Source organism: Schistocerca nitens, chromosome 6 (assembly GCF_023898315.1).
Source record: "Schistocerca nitens isolate TAMUIC-IGC-003100 chromosome 6, iqSchNite1.1, whole genome shotgun sequence".
Classification (NCBI taxonomy): domain Eukaryota; kingdom Metazoa; phylum Arthropoda; class Insecta; order Orthoptera; family Acrididae; genus Schistocerca; species Schistocerca nitens.
Window position 1 is genome coordinate 110,025,829 of NC_064619.1, and position 17,960 is coordinate 110,043,788.

Genomic DNA, 17,960 nt, shown 5'->3' on the forward strand with positions numbered 1-17,960 from the left:
AGGAACAGAATAAAAAATAAGTACAGTTTTTTAAAAGACAGTATCACTCGTTGGTAAATTACCTTAAGATTATTTGTACGTAATATGAAGCAGAGCTGTAGCTACTGTTGTCATCATCATACATTGCTTCAGTGTTCGACCTGCCAAGTTGTTTTCTTACAAATTTCGAACTGATACTATCTTTAAAAATTCACGCAGCCATGCCACTCTGTCATGGCCACTGGCGTAAACTACAGCGCTTCCCATGATGAAAGTCAGTTACTCACAGAGGGTTTGTCGAGGCTTTTCACGATGTACTAAGCGGTTTGGGCATAGTGATGATTGTGGAATACCACTTTGATACTCACCCAGGATTGGAGAGTGCAATGAATGCAATGTCCTTAAACAGAATTTCTCATAAAACATCGGTGTATCAACAATGATGTTTTCAGTCTGAGGCGTCATGAAATACTTTGCATGTGACACACTACCTCTACATTTATACTACATATTGAATTGTTCCTTTGAGAGGTGAGTATTTTACAGAATCGCCATGTAACAATTATGAGAATGCTGCAGTGCCTAGAGGAAAGATTTATGATGATGTAAATTCGTTACATATGGCTACAGTTCCAGTTTCCTATGCATTGCACTGCTGTGTGCAATCTATCACCACTATGAGCAATAATTGTCTAAACTTCTGAGGAGTGACGATGCACCTATATTTATCACCTTCACAGCAGGAAGAGTGGAACGTACTGTACGTACCTTGTAGTACACCGATATTGTTACAACCCCCGGCCAAGCTGTACATTTTCATATTGGAAAAGCTCTGACTTTAAATTCGCTCTCGCACTGGTTAGTTTACAGTTGTCAAATACGCTTCAATCCCCTTTTTGTCTGTGTGAAGCAACAGAGCAATAAACCAAGGATTTGCTATTTGAAATCGTTTCTTAATTGGCCATGTTAGTTTGCAGGTCCTTGGACGGACTGGACAATCCTGAAGATCACGTGAACCGAAAGTTAATAACAGCTGAACACCTGCATTTGACACGCTTTAAAGTTTCAGATGCTCTTTGTCTGATGCCGACATGAAAAGTACTTCCGACACCAATCCATCCAACACAAGTTTATTTTCATCTTCTTGAGCTCCTTGCATCGTTATTGAGTGATCCTCCGTACCACTTCGAAACAAAATTTCACCAGTTTTACTTTCATGATGACAAGCTTATTACCCTCAAAGACTCCCTATAACAATTTGAGTGAAACTCATAAAGTGGCTACTTGTCGATCCATATAGGACCCAGCCTGCAACTTTGTAAAGTAGTCAGTTCTAAAATTGATGTGGAAACATATAGTCTGAGGGTTAACGTAATTCCAACATTTCGTCTGCAGTCGAATTCGAGACATTATATCTTGAAACAGATATATGAATCCATTATCTGCAACTGTGATATCACAGCTGAAGAGCTGCCATATTTCTACTACTCAAATCTTCGTTCCAAATGCAGGAAATTCTTTGTTGCATACGTTAATATATCGTTATGTGGAGTGAGAATTCTTATCTCATCATTATTATTAAACATCTCCAAAGATAGAGTTTTTTGGGCGAAATATTCCTGACAGCAGTATCATCATAATGTACTGGAATTGTTACATCGAGTGACATCATTATGAAGTTTAAATTCCAACGATTTAAGGAACTCATAACTCTCGCTGGGTACCATGTTCTGGTTCCGCTGCAAAGTGGTGTTCTGATGTGTTTATGTGTGTGTGTGTGTGTTTGTTTGTGTGTGTGTGTGTGTGTGTGTCTGTGCATTGGTTTGATACTTTACACCCACACTGTTTCAAGTGTAGTTGCACTGTAATTTTTTCACTGTGAAAATTCCCTAGATTATCATTGTGATCTACGATATTCAACACGAGATGGATTAATCTATCTTTAAAATAGGAATCTGTAGTGATATACACCTAACATGAACCTTATTGACTGGAAGGGTATACATTTGTTTATTTAAACGTAAATTTTAACACTATTATTCTCCATCACTTAACCACTACTGTGCTCCTGTTCAACCTTTACGGCTGAAGTGTAGTGTGTTATACACTGTTTTGATCTCTACTTTAATGTTATTAATCTTAGCAAGTAACTCAAAGCGCTGTAAAAATCTCTTTATATCAGTATTCAAATGTACAGTATCGTATGAGCCAGGGGGTATTTCCACATCTTTGCCACCTCCTTGTGCAGTTTATTGTTCTCCTAAGTGATAAGTGATACTGGGTATGCTATTGTATGTTTCCAAACAGATCAGTTCAATACTCGCTCCACCTAGCTTCGATCTATGGAAGGAAAGATGTTTGCTCGTAATACCGATGAAAGTTCTTTTCAAGTAAGTGTGCTGATACAGCACAGTGCGTGCTGCTTGTTTTTAACCAATTGTCGAGAGAAGGATTAAGCAGACATGTCTACAGGAATATGAATCGAAGTCCTGGTAGCATCGAAAATTCTAGAAGACATGGTTCTTGTTGGTAAAGAAGCGGGAAAATCCTTTTGGCGATCTTAAATCACTAAAAGAATCGAAGTGATAGGTGGTATTTCGCTTTCTTTTAACATAAACAAACCTATGAGTCCCATATCCTGCTGCAAAATGTAAATTCTCAGTCCCACATCCCTTGGATTTCCGCATCGTCTTTAACAACGTATTCCACATACACACTCCTCGATATCTCAGGATTTTGAGTTGTTGATGAATTTTAGAGGATCTATATTTTCAAGTGGCCTGCCAGTAGTAACAATATGAGCCTGTTCCTGTGAACTATTAAGCCTTTTTCTGTGTGGTTTTAAATACAGTCCAATACCGATGGTGGCTACAACATTATCCCATTATGCCTTTTAGCCTCCTGTAGTCGCTCCTCCAAGTTTTCTGCATTCTTCATTGTTCGTACTACGGCAGCTGTCACTCCCACTAACGAGCCAAATAGCGACAGCACCATAGACCCATAGGTGCAGAAATTACAAACGGGATCAGTCTACCTGATGTCCTAGGTATTGGTAGAGTTCTGTATTTTAACGCGTCTTATTCTTCTTCTTCTTCTTACTCATTTCTGCTTCAAGGCATTTAACCATTGCCAGTGCTGAATATATGCAATTTTTTAAACATCCCAGATGTTCTGTCGTCTGCTTCTTAAGTGTGCAATGATCCGCATTCATAAGCTGCCAGAAATTTATTTCGGCGTTGAATTTAAGATTAATATCCATTACTTTATAAGCAGTGAATGCTGAATTATGTATTCCTAGGCCCATGTCATTCCTTAACGTACAAAGAAACACCAAAGAAACTGCTACAGATATGCTTATTCAAATACGCAGATATGTAAATAGGCAGAAGACGACGCTGCGGTCGGGAACGCCTATGTGATAGCTATGAAGTGGGGATTTTCCCTCTTTCGACCATTTCACGAGTGTACCGAGAATGTCAGGAATCCGGTAAAACATCTGATATCCGACATCGCTGCGTCCGGAAAAGTCCTGCAAACACGGGACTAGCGACGACTGAAGAGAATCGTTCAGTATGACAGAAGTGCAGCCCTCTTGTAAAGTGCTGCAGATTTCAATGCTGGTCTAACAAGTGTCAGCGTGCTGACCATTCAGCGAAACATCATCGATATGGGTTTTCGGAGCCGAAGGACTACTCGTTTGCCCTTGATGACTGCACGACACAAAACTTTACGCTTCGCATGGGCCCGTCAACATCGACATTGGACTCTTGGTGGCTGGAAACATGTTGCGTCGTCGGACGAGACTCGTTTCAAATTATATCGAGTGGATAACCTGTACGGGTATGGAGACAACCTCATGTATCCGTGGAATCTATATGTCAGCAGAGAACTGTTGAAGCTGGTGGAGGCTGTATAATGGTGTGGGGCGTGTGCTGCTGGAGTGATATGGGACGCCACGTAGGTGATATTCTAGTGTGATATTGTAGTGCCCTCTCATATACGAATTCATGGACGTATTCAACAGTTGTGCTTTGATGGGTAGCCGAGGCACTCAACTAAGGCCTCGTTTTCTCGATACATTGTAAAACGCTCTACGAGAAACACGTCCAGTCAGAGCTTTACTACTATTCCTGTCCACAAATACGTCAAGCAATTTCTTCACCATCACTTTCCTCTACGATGTAAGTTCTCAGATTAGTGCAATGCTCTTTGGAAATTGCAAGTGTCTCCTTTGACCAGTTCAAGAGGTAAGACTTCTGAAACAGGGAATGAAATTCTAAATATGCACTAAATCTCCTACAATGATGATCTGCTTGCACGGATGCACCATCTTAATACCATCGTGTACTGTACTTAGAAGCAAATCATTAAGAGCAGCAATTGGCTTCATTTTAATCCTATGAGGTTTAGTTCTTTTATACTCCCCCCTAATGTGTGGTAGACTGTTGAGTGTCTAGCCCTTTGATATGCAATGATTGGACATCATCCACATAAGGTTTTGTATCGTCCTGTTCAAGTGTTCCACAATTGATATGAACCCTTTATTCGATTGTGAACATCGTTTCATATATACAAGATCAGCTTACCGTGAATCATCTAAACCTCGTACTATAACACGGATCCATGGAAGTGTTTGCATGCAGAGTTTGATCTCATAACTGTCTCAACAATTACCTGGCGATGTCGCTTTCTCAAAGCTCTGAAATAATTGATGTGGTTCCATTCATGTGAGCTATATTCCCTAAGACAGGTGGTGCTAAAAGCAGTCGTTAATTGTTCTGTGGTTTCGTTCAGGTCGTCACTGTATATCTACTCCAGAGGTACAGCGTTCAGTCTTATATGCTGAATGTGAAAGTCTTCGCCCAGACACTGTGTACCAGCTAAAGTAGATCTAATAATATTCTTGTATATCCCACTGTTTGACTCTTTTTTCGCCATTTAGGGTGCTGTTTCGCCTATGTGCATTTGTCAAAAATAGTATTTCACCACACATTTCTGTTTCTTTCGGCGAATATTTGCTGGGTTCAGTGACTTTAAGAATATTGGGTTAGGTAACCTTGGTTTTCTCTCAGATTCCTTTTATCCAAATGGTACTGCATGCTAAGTGAGATGTATAGGGTGTTCCCATAAAACGTGTGGTTTATCCCCACTGACCCTGTTGTTCTAATTCTCTATTACTGTGTAGCTAGTGAAAATGGTAATAGCGTATCCTTCTTCTTCATCTGCTTCTATTTCTCTTCTGTATCCATCGACAGTGTGTGAAAGCCATTTCAAAGTTGCTTAAATATTTTTCAGAGACAATAATCTCGTTGCTGCTGTCCTAATACTAATAATAATTTCTGCCGAATAGCCTTCCGTGTTTTAATAACTTCACATATTCTCGTTGTACTGTCGCATACTACATCTACATCTATAGTTTAAGTGCCGGGTTTTCCGAGAGTAGAATAATAGACAATGTATGTGAATGAGGTTCGACGAACCATCCTAATAATAATTCTCTGTTATCCACTCTCGAACAGCGTGCGAATAAACGGACACATATAGCTTTCCGTGTGAGCTCAATATCCCTTATTTTATTAAGATGATCGTTTCTCCCTTCGTAGGTCGGCGTCAACAAACATGTTTGCCGGCCGGTGTGGCTGAGCGGTTCTAGGCGCTTCAGTCTGGAACCGCGCGACCGCTAAGGTCGCAGGTTCGAATCCTGCCTCGGGCGTGGATGTGTGTGATGTCCTTAGGTTAGTTAGGTTTAAGTAGTTCTAAGTTCTAGGGGACTGATGACCTCAAATGTTAAGTCCCATAGTGCTCAGAGCCATTTGAACCATTTTTGAAACCTGTTTTGAGATAGCATAGAACTTGCACGTACTGTATCGGGCAGCTGGTGTTGATTAGATGCATCTTCCACATCTATTGCCTTGGTAAATCCGAGCATATCCTCTAGTCTTGTATTGACTGTTTCATTTTTGTCGTCGACATGTAGTTGACGCGCCTACATTCTGTAATTCAACATCTCACCTTTTGTAGCTGTTGTCTTGTTAAGATTATCAAGTTCTGTTAATTTGGTCCTGGTTGACTCAATCGCTTTATCATCATGCAGATCTACGTTTCACCTGTGCCTCACAACCTCGGAATGAGTGTCTTATCAATAGTCTTCAATTTACTGATATATGCTCATTGGTACACTAACTTTTAGGCAGAAACTCCTGGAGGTTTCGTATATTTCGACTCTCGTTGCAATTCCTCTTTTCCTCTATAGTAAAAAAGCCATAGTGTTTTTGACTCCAGCAACCCTCACTTATGCTAGGAGAGTCAGTAAACGTAATGAAAGTTTTACATATGCTTGGTAAATATGTTTTAAATTGTTGTGGTCATTTATGAAATCGATACGAAGGTTAGAATTATTCCTTAGCAAATGCTGTGGCATCCTGCAATGTGTTCGGCTCAAGCAAACGACAATGGCCTTCACATGATGCCAAGACAAAGAATTGATTCTCAGAGACTGATTTCCACTACAACGTTACCAAATATGTTCACATCCTTAGGATTTGTTTACTCATAGGGTGGAATCTCACTGATTTCGATAAATGTATGATAAAATTTACATGGTAAGTCTGTTGCTAGCTGTTGCTTGACATGCATGAGCAGCTCATAGAGGCTCACCTTCCATGTACTCTTTTTTTTTTTTTTAATTTGCGACTAAAACTTTATCGCTTGATATATATGTTATACGTGATGTGCCAATTTGAATGTTTAATTTCTGATGAATGCGCTCATAGAAGTGTCGAAACCTGGTCAAAAGATTTAATTTTTTGCGACCGAGGGCTATAATCGCTTGAACTTTATTTTGTAAACGGTCGCTGACTACGCAGCTATGTTCAAACCTTTAAAATGTGTGATGGGTTATTTCATCAATGCGTTGCAAAATCTCTGGTAATAAATGGTATTTGGGCTGAAGTAGTGTTTTTGAAATAATATAGACATGCTTGATCTGATCTCCTGCGGATGTATTAACAGTGACAGAACATGATTAGTTTCCATGCAGATGAACGGTTAAGCACGAAAGTTGTGTGGAATTAGCGAACCGTTCTACTTATCTTTCAAATTTTCAATGTCATCTAAGAACTATTTAATTATTAGGAGACCATTGCGACGAACGTGCTTTGTCCATTTTGTCAGGGTGTCGACTTTGTGCACTAGCAAAGAGGTAGCTTTATAGAAATCTAACAATCACACAGTACACATTGTTGCTTACTTATTTAAAAACTCTTTTATATAGTAGGGCATATGAAGATACGTAAGGAAGACTGTAATTCTGCGCCTACATTTTGCACAACCGGTTCGTACATTTCAACTGGTATCGATGCACTAAATGAATCATAATATTGAGCGGTGGTTTCTTCTGAGGGATGAAGATTTTTGCGCGCCAACGATTTGCTCCGCATTTTCATATAGCACTGAACGAATTTGTCGATATTCTATAGCACGTTGGTTTGTTTAACTGGAGTACATCAGATTTTTAAAAGTGTTGTCCTGTAGATCAGTGCACTACGTCGTGTCAAACGGTTTACTTGTACGTGGTAAGTCCCCTACTGCGATCAGGTCATCACCCTGTACCACTGAAGGAGAGTGAGCATTTTCATGTAGTACCGGAGTAATCTGCACTGAAGTGTCACATACACAAACCCACTCTTTGGGGGTAGTATTATTTCGACATTACTACATCATAGGTTTTTGAATATTACTACCAGATAGAACTCATTATCCGAAATCATTCCCATGCTGACATATTTCAGGAACTCTTGTTTAAACGGTAGCTGACGTTAAAAAGCATTATTTGCAGTTACAACTGCTGCCGTTATTATGAGTTTGCCACATCTGTAAGGAAAAAGTACAGAAACAATTCTTACTCAAGTATTTATTCATTTTTTGAACTACATTCTTACTCATCATTTCATCGGCGATAATACTTACATATCTGTCTTGCAGAGGAGTCTATTGCTGTATACCTCTGCATGAATATCTTTTCCGAGTTTTAATATGGGTGAATGATTTGTCGATACCGTTTAATATATGCAATTTTTTATAAAAAAAAAGAGTGTCAGGTTGACCTCCATGGGGTGGGTGCACGCAACGACTGTGGTTATATTGGGTTAGATAGAGCAGCAATCAGTCGTAGAATTAAGTTGCTTTATTAACCAATGGTTGAACTGTGTAAGCATTCACTTGAGCACGAACAACTGCTACAATTCCGCACTCATTGATAATGACCTGACACAGGCCGAAATCTGATCTGCGTTGTGACTATAAATGTCATAATAAAGCAACTTAATTCTACGACTGATTGCTGCTCTAGCTAAGCCAAAAAAGAGTATATTCATTATTCTTTATACTAAACTCGATAAATGCAGGGCGATAGTTCTCGTTGTAAACGTGTGTACGGTTAGTAAGCATGTATTACAAATTATGAGTGTTGATGTATATGCACTTACTTAAAAGACAGACATTAACTCACTCTTAAAGGAGAATCGTGACTGCATGACATTAGTAAGGTCTGGTACCTGCTTGGACCATACATCGTTGATATTCTAGACCTAATTTTCCTCAACTATGTCATGGTGATTCAGCTTGAGAATTATGATTTCGTTGACGGAAAAGAAGAAAAGGGCTCATTATTACATGTTCAAGTGACTGAAATCGAGAAACGTGTGTAAAAGCTTTTAGGCACTTACAAGTAACTTACACAGAAACATCTTATTTTTAGTGAACTGACTATTTAAAATTTCCTACACAACTTATAAGTTTGCAGTGGGATATTCCACATATATTCAGCTCCCTGTCTGAAGTTTTTAGGACTGATGTGCTTGTTTCCAAGTATGAGCACAGCTATAAACCTTATAGTGTGAATCCACGATGTCAGTTTGATGATGCTACTCTTATTAGACCCCCGTTGTGAGGTTTGAAAAAATGGAAGAAGAAATAATTAACTATATTTTCCTCATAATGTATTACTTCCTCCCGAAAAATTATAATATGTTTAGTTACCATAATTTAGTAATTTACTATGCTGGTTGGGAAACTATTTTTGCACATGTAGGAGGCCTCGTCATCAGTGGTGGCACTGGTGACTCATGCGTGAGCCCTGACTCTTGGTAAGTAGTAGTTGTTTGTTACCATCTGTCTCCAGCTAAGTATTTCTTATAAAAAGCATTCGTAGACAGGATTGGGGTGGGTTGGTAAAAAAGAACAAATTTTGTTGGACGCATTATTTTTTATTTTCACATATATTCATCATCATAAATGTTTACAAAAAAAATGGTTCAAATGGCTCTGAGCACTATGGGACTCAACTGCTGTGGTCATAAGTCCCCTAGAACTTAGAACTACTTAAACCTAACTAACCTAAGGACAGCACACAACACCCAGCCATAAATGTTTACAGTCATTCATTCATTCCTGCACTATTTCCCAAATAATTACTTTCTGCACTCCTTGAAATCGGCTTGACACCTGTTAAGGTCTGCGAGAGACACAAGGTACATTGATATTCACCCCATAAGCTCTCCTACCCCCCTACAGCTTTCATAAGAGGAGCCTCATAACAAGAGAAAGGACAAGAATGTATGCGATTACATGTTAAATGACAGACATCTTGGGCAAATAACTTCGTACGCGTATGTAGATCCTATACTAATAAATGATATGATACGGCATTATCACGTACAAGTAGTGTCAGGGAAGGCGAATGGTGTACTTACGTTTGTTCGAATCGTTAGAAGAACGCAGTGCATATTTTACGAAATTAAAAAAAAATACCAAGTCTGAGGTATTTTTTCAGTGTTTGGAGCCCTTTTCTAGTAGGCATGGTAACAGACTGTTAAGATATTCCAAGAAGCGTTGGGTATAGCCAGCACATAATTAAGTGGAAGTCTTTGGAAGGGAGGCGACGAAGTTCTCAAGAAGCCATGTAGGGTGAAATGTTTTGACACTATCGTAAAACTGTACCTCGATATCAGAACAGACATTACGAAATACCGATTGCCCGAAATGCCACACTGATTTAACTCAATATCTTTCGGAATTACATCATCCAATTATCAAATTCTAGGTATTACTTTCGTAATTACCCGTAGTACTTAATCTTGTCACAGAGCTCTGTTTACTGAAATGAAGAGTCAGCTGCCAATCACCTACCAGAGTTCGTACTCTCTCGTTACGTATACATCGGAAGCAACAACCACGCTGCTGTCGTCATTAAATTCCTTCAGCGTTTATGTGTAATGATACAGGAGACCCTATGCTACAATATTGGCATCCATTGAGAATTGAAAGAACTTATTATACTAGGTCACTGCTATTGCTTCCAAAACACGCTGCATTTGTTTTTGCTAGTAGAGCTCTCGACTGACACAGGGTCCCTCGTTCCACACTGTACTAACTACCTGCATCACAAACTGCAGTCACGAAACATTAAAACTTGTTCACCAAGAGATTAGGTTCGTGGCTGCTTTCAGAAGGACGTCCATAAGGTGGGACTTGAAATGCCCGTTGGACTCTTCTGTCTTTTCATTTCACACACTGAAACGCTGGTTTATTAAAGCGCAATATATTTCCATTTCCTCCAAATTTGACGGAAATCTACTTTTTTCTTCTATATGCAATATATTTCCAAGCTGCCCGTGATATTTCCTAACGAATACTGCTCATTTTAAGGCACTGTCACATCTCCGGTGAATCGTTGCTTTTATTATTATGTTTTCTTAAACATATTTTAAAGTGTCGTCCTGTGGGACCCTCACACTTCGTATTGTAGTCGTGACCGTCTATTTCATACACTTCTGCTTTACCCATCCACTTTTCACAAGTTCTGATCTTAGGTATCAGTCTTTTTCCCGGTTTTTTAATCGTCCCGAATGAAATTTTTCCTTATTTATGTGAGATAACTCCCTAACAAAGTAAGATTCGGTATTTCTGTGAATTTGCCTCGTTTAGTTGGTGAATATGTCCTACCGTTGTATAAAACCCACGTGATAGAATTTTCTGGCGTTGTTTGTCTACGAATTTTTAATTCTTCGACTTTGTTCTTAAGGCTTAATGGGACGGTATCAACCCTATGGACAGCATTTTTGAATATTATAGTGTTATGTTTATGGGTGTTTTATTTCAACCTTAGATTCTTGAAACACTATAAGTATGTCGTCAACATATCTTCTGCACTTGGTAGTTTATCGTCGTTCTTATTTTTTTATCTAAAAAAGGAGTTTCATTGTTTTCAAAAAGATATCCGTCATCCGGCCTGTTAATTCATATGTTATTCTTAATTGTGTAACAGAAGATTCAAAACGCCAGAGATGACTTAACATCGTGGGAAGGAAAATGGTGCGTGGCTTTCAATGACGATGGCAGCTAAGCCCTCCGTTAAACTCGGAGTATACGCACCTACAGAAACTTGGAAATGTTCTGTGGCACGTTCTCGAGTATAAAGCAATAATCGACAGTAACCTGTTGCAGGTTCGTAGTAGAGAAAGCACTTTGTTCCTACCAGAGGGCTGCCTGAAGATGGAATTCAGTCAAGCAGCATGAATACCTAACCTGCTGCAAAGATACGAGTGGTGATTATACTCCGAAAAGAAAATGTCAACGAACAGGTAATTAACACTGCATGGTCACAGAATCAACATTGTCTGGTATATGTAGTAGTCCCACGTACGAGAGCTTCATTTGAGGAAGAGATTTCTGAGAACGTACGTTTGGAGTACAACATGGTATGATAGTGAAACATGAACTGTGGGAAAGATGGAGCAAAAGAAAATCGCAGCATATGAGATGTGGTGCTACGGAATAATTTAGGAAATTCAGTGGACTAATAAGGTAAGAGATGAGGTGGCTTGCCGCGGAATTGGAGGGGTAAGTAACGTATGGAAAACACTGACAAGATGAAGAGATGGGATGATGGGATATCTGTTAAGCCATCAGGTAATAACGTCCACGGCACTAGAGATAGCTGTAGAAGGTAAAAACTGTAGAGAAACAGAATGGGATCCATCCACCATTCAGTGGACTAATAAGGTAAAAGATGAGGAGGCTTGCCGCGGAATTGGAGGGGTAAGTAACGTATGGAAAACACTGACAAGATGAAGAGATGGGATGATGGGATATCTGTTAAGCCATCAGGTAATAACTTCCACGGCACTAGAGATAGCTGTAGAAGGTAAAAACTGTAGAGAAAGAGAATGGGATCCATCCACCAAATGATTGAATACATACGTTGCAAGTGCTACTTTGAGATGAAAGCGTTTGCACATGAGAGGAATTTATGGCTGGCAGCATCAAACTCGTACGAAGGAAGACCAATGAATCAAATAGAAAAAAAAGGCTTTCATGAAAACTAACGATTCCAAACTTTTTATGTGAAAACTCTAGCCTTTTTAGGTAAAGCAAACGTTATTAATATTCGACATGTTTATTTTTCATGGAAATATATCTGCAGCCCTCTGCCTTTAGATGGTCCTGAATTGTAGCTTGCAACATGGCTGAGTGTACTACGTCGGTGCTTTGAGAAACAGCGTGCTGAAATCGAATTTAGAATTCGAAGACTTCGTGTAAACATGTTGCAACCTCTTCTTCAGCGTGACAGTGCTAGAAAACACGCGAGCACTGCGACACCGGCAACAACCTGACGCCTTGGGTTCACTGTCATCAATCATCCTCCATTCAGTCCCGACCTGGCCCTTTTCGATTTTCACTTGTTTCCAAAACTCTGAGAATATCTTCGAAGGCTTCATTTCGACCACGATGAATCGATGCAAGCAGAAGTTGTGGCTCTACTGTGATCGTGTCAGCAAACTACACTCACAATGGGAGACATATGTTAGTCGCTAAGGTGACTATGTCGAGTAATAAATGTGTAGAAGTAAGGAGAAAGATGTTGAATGCTAACAGCGTTTATTTCATTTAAAATCTTTAAGAGCTTTCATATAAGAAATTCGGAGGCATTGTATTTCAGCATGACCTCGCACTTTGAACACGCGGTTAATACTATGGTCATCGCAACAAGGAAGTAGTCAAGCACTGAACTGCACAATTTATCTTCTTCCAAGTACCAACTAAATATCTCGTAAAAGAATTTAATTTTGGGCAAATGTAGTTTGAAGAACCTATTTGTGACACTCACTTCGTGTAACAGACAACCAGTTACATGTACCAAGTATATTACAATTTTTATTGTGTGTTAAAATAATATTCTCTGTGAATTTATAACAATTGTGGTTATTATTGTCAAGCAATGGTTGATCACTGGGAGAACCGTACCTGATAGCTGCCGAACGTGGGTCGATGTTCATCACTCCTGAGAGAAGTGCTTATCTGTTGCACTTTCAATCTCCCATCAACTTCGCTGTAACAGAGCATCAGTTATGATATTGAACCCGCGTAATATTTCATTCTATTTAATGTGTAAAAATTGTATGTCAGTTGCGACGCAATCTCGCTCTTCTCCATCTTTATGAATGTTTATTTTGAATCAGTTACTTGAGCTATCTGATGCTGAGCAGCAAAGAAAACGTGTACGCAGTTCCAGCAAACAGTAAGAAAATTATTCTGTTCCGTACAAATACTTCCAGGCTCTCCATTGAACATCACTCTCTGTTTTGAATATCCTGCATGTAGTTCTTCTAATTTCTTTTCTTTGGAAAAATAAAATATCTCATTCAAGAAAAGACAGATTTCACATTCTTAGTTAGTCTCTTCTCTGTTCTCAGATAGTAATTTATCTTCGATATCTTCGATTTATCAAATAAAAAATATGGTTCTAGAAACCTTTTGAAGTCTTCAATGTCTATGATGTATGTATGTAAACTGAAGCGACAAATGAAAATTTGTACCAAATCTGGGATTCTAATCAATATATTCTGCTAACCAGGCAGATGCGCTAACCACTCCGCCATCTTGGCAGAGTGGGTTTGAGCAACTGCTCAGACAACCCTAGGACAACCGCTTCCTTAGTCCAAATTCCAATTCACGCCTCTGCGCACTAGGTATACACTCTAGACTCAAACAGTATTGCAGAGGCTATCCAACTGGTTTGGAACACCACCTCAGCATCGAATGAAACGGGGGATCATGCCTTCGATACTGTGCTGCTATTCTAATAGAGCTGCAGAGTCTAGGTAATGCTGCTCCAGTTTAGGAGGAACAGCAAGTGCGCAGATGCGTGAATCGAAATTTTGATTGGGGAGGGACGTGTGCAAACCACTATGCCAGGGTGGTGCAGTGGTTAGACCATGTGTCTGCTGTATAGGAGACTCTGGTCCGAAGCCCAGCGATGGTACAAATTTTCATTTGCTGTTTGAGACTGCGTATATAAATCGAAGACAGTACTTTAAATGGAGTTGAATATATTATTATTTAAGAATAGAGAAGAGACTAACTTAGAATGTGAAGGCAGTCTTTTCTTGAATGACATGTTTTATTTTTTGGAGAAAAGGTCAGGAGAAGTACATACAGGATATTCAAAATGAATAGTGATGTTTAATTCAGAGCCTGGAAGTATTTTTACGAAACGGTATAATTTTACTTACTGTCTGTTGGAACTGCATACACAATCTCTTTGCTGCTCAGCATCGGATAACTGAAGTAACTAATGGCAGTTCAGAGTGAAGCATTTAACTACTGTCGTCATTATCCCTGGTATTTTTTCCGAAGTCTTCTCTTGCTTGGCCCAAAACGGCGAAGAAACACAATTAAGCTTCGGCATGGCCGCAGACGACGCCGCCTCACTGGTCGCTGCTGCCAACACTAACTCCCAACGTCGTCGTCGACACCAACTCACTGTTCCTTGCCGCTGATGCCATCGTGTCATCCGCCAACACCACCAAATAACCATAGATATGGTGAATTGTGCAGTAACTAAGCAGTGCATGTGAGGGAAGTGTTTGCAGTTTAGTAAATGTTAGTGTTTGTATTGTGCATAGTGGTGATGTATACATGTATACAGTGTGGATGAGCTATGAAGGAAGTTGGTGGATCAAGGGCAGCCAAAAGCCTATCGATGACAACAGATTCTTCCATGGCTTTTCAATATCTATTTATATCTATCTGTATCTCATGTCCACATCTGGCATGCTCTAGCACTTGATTTTGTCCCACATAGCTGCGAAGCATTGTCGTGAAAACACCCGCAGGTGCTGCACGCAGCGCATCCCAAGCACTGCACAATCTTGATTGGTAAACATTCCCCGCCAGTGTTAGAGACACGTCAGCATTTGAGGCAGCGCCGAGTTGATGCTGTGCCTTAGTGCTGCGCCAGTGTACTGCGGTTAGTGTCTTGTTTTCGGCGTCAAGACCTGTGCTTAGGCTCGCACCGTTAATTGTGAAGAATACAGACGAGAGTTTTACAGAGTAGCATTTTAAAATGGAAAAGCTTAGTAGTGTTGTTGCGCCAATTTTCGAATGAAGTAGATCGTAAATTTAAACTGCTGGATAGTAAGTAGAATGGGAATATTGAACAATTGAGTATTAAGCTTGAATAACAAGGCACTAGAATTTATGAACACCGGAGAATTGAAACGAGAATTACAAATTGATTTAAGTAGTAAGTTGAACAGACTGGCACTAAACTATAGCCGGAAGGTAAAACTGGTAGTAGAATTAAGAAATCCAAGAGCATACACAAAAATCTTGGGAGGCTACTTAAACTATTTAGATTTTCAGGTTAATAAAGCTGAATTTATAGATGAAACGTTAGTTGACTCGTTTAGGTAAATTGCTACAAAGCCTAGTTGCCATAAAAGTCAGGAAAAAGTTATTTGGCGAGGTTTGGTGGATTACAAATATGTTATTGGCCTATATCGAACAGCTGGATCAGTAAGTGACTGTAGATAAGACACAGGGCCAACAAAATGTATGGAATGGCTGACTAAATCCTGCTGTCGCAGCTAATGCAAGAGGCCACGGAAGTGTGTCAAATAAGAGCCAGCCAGAGGCCATTAATCAGAGACTACCTGCTGATGCGGCAAGCTGTGGCTCCAATGCATCTGGATGAATGCCACATACTGCAACCGAGTGGAAGCACCAGAGGCGTAATAGCTTTGACGCAGCAGAAAGGCAGATCTACTGCAGCAATGGATGACCTAGTCGCTTCCTTTTCACGTGTAGCATATCGACCATTTTATGTCAAAATGTATGTCAGAGCGGAATTGAGTGCAGGAAGACAAGAGTGTTATGTGTTGAGAAGCAAACCAAGGCCGACAGGTATTATGAAGCAGAACCAGCTGGCAGCACTATAGCAACGTCTAATGCTGTAATACACTAACAAAAGGACGGAAGCCTTTCCTCATTTGCCACCATGGAAGTGTTTAGATAATGTGCCTTAAACACTATGCGAACATAATCTGGAGCTTACAGGTATTCAGGCATTCGCGTAGTATGATTTTCTCATCTCAGTATCAGAGCCTACACGACGAGCCTGTAACACCTGGAGCGACATCCCGGAATGCAGTACAGGGTCCACTATTCGACCACGGGACGGGGCAGCCTGCCTTGAGTCACGAGAGAAGCCACTATCAAAGCAGAAAGTCGTCCGCTCGCTCGAAGGACGTCGTGGCCACCTCTGCGGTAGTGTAGGCTGCTTCACTGCCTTCACAGTCACAGCCGGAGACGTCACTGACCGTGACATTCCAGTGACGCCACACTCGGCCCTGCTCTTTCCACTATCAGCAATGCCATACTTTTATTGTTTCACATGAGAGGCAACCGAACCCCTCCAGTAAGCTTTTCTTGGTTCACTACGGCTAAGGGCGGGAATAAATAAGCTAATTAAACAAATGTACTGTTGTCCAGATGTCTCATGTCACTCTCCACAGGTGATACTCCATCAGTCATCTACAACTGGTGTCAGATCTTTGACGTCACCTTCATAGAGCAATGTCTGAACCTACAGCCTACGGTACAGTGAGTCCAAATATTTTTTTGTATTTTTATCACGGAGGAGAGGGTTGATGATCATGCATTTGTAAAGAAGATTTTATTTCCAGTTGAGAGCCAGTGGATTTGCCTGGTTTTAGAGGTAATGGATGTGACGATTGGTTACTGCCTGTTAGATGCGCACAGTGCAACCGTGAGGGCCACTCGCGCCACGTATGGAATCTGTCCAGTGAAATGTTATACATGTAACTGTTTGGGTCTTATGACTAGCCAATGGCAGGAGTAAAGATGGCTCGTGGTTTAACGTGTGAATGAAGTTGACGTATTTGGTTTTTTGGTCTTGTGAGTGTTAGTTCTGTCAATGAATGCTGTCAAGCGCAAAAAGTCGACAAAACGACACAGGCAAGGTATTTCAGAGTCATAAGTTCAGATATTATTTGAAAAGGTAGCATAATTAAGAGAGGATTACAAACAAATGCGTGTGTTTGTTGAACCACAATCGTCACAATGGGGTGTATATTTGTGAGTCGAAAGTTTCATCGCTCACTTTTCTAGTAAGGCAACTGAGGATGTGCAGGTATTTGTGGGAGACCTCGGAAATCTAGATGAGATGGAAGGTTGGCTGAGTAAGGATATACTGATTGTTCCAAAATTAAGACTAACAATGGAACTAAAACTTATTTAAGACCTACAGAAGGCCTTAAGGGAGCCATAACAGCCGAAGAATTTAAAGAAGGGTTAATTCAGAGATATACCAAAGCGAAATAATGACAGACGCTACAGGGAACAATTAGGGGTGATAATTAAGAGAAACACGGAAACCGTGAAACAATTTGCAGGTAGGATAAAAATTGAAATGGCTCTAAGCGCTATGGGACTTAACATCTGAGGTCATCAGTCACCGAGACTTACAACCACTTAAACCTCACTAACCTGAGGACATCACCCATATCCATGCCCGAGGAAGGATTCGAACCTGCGACCTTAGCAGCAGCGCGGTTCCGGACTGAAGCGCCTAGAACCGATAGGCCACAGCGGTCGGCACAGATAGGATAAGGAAAATT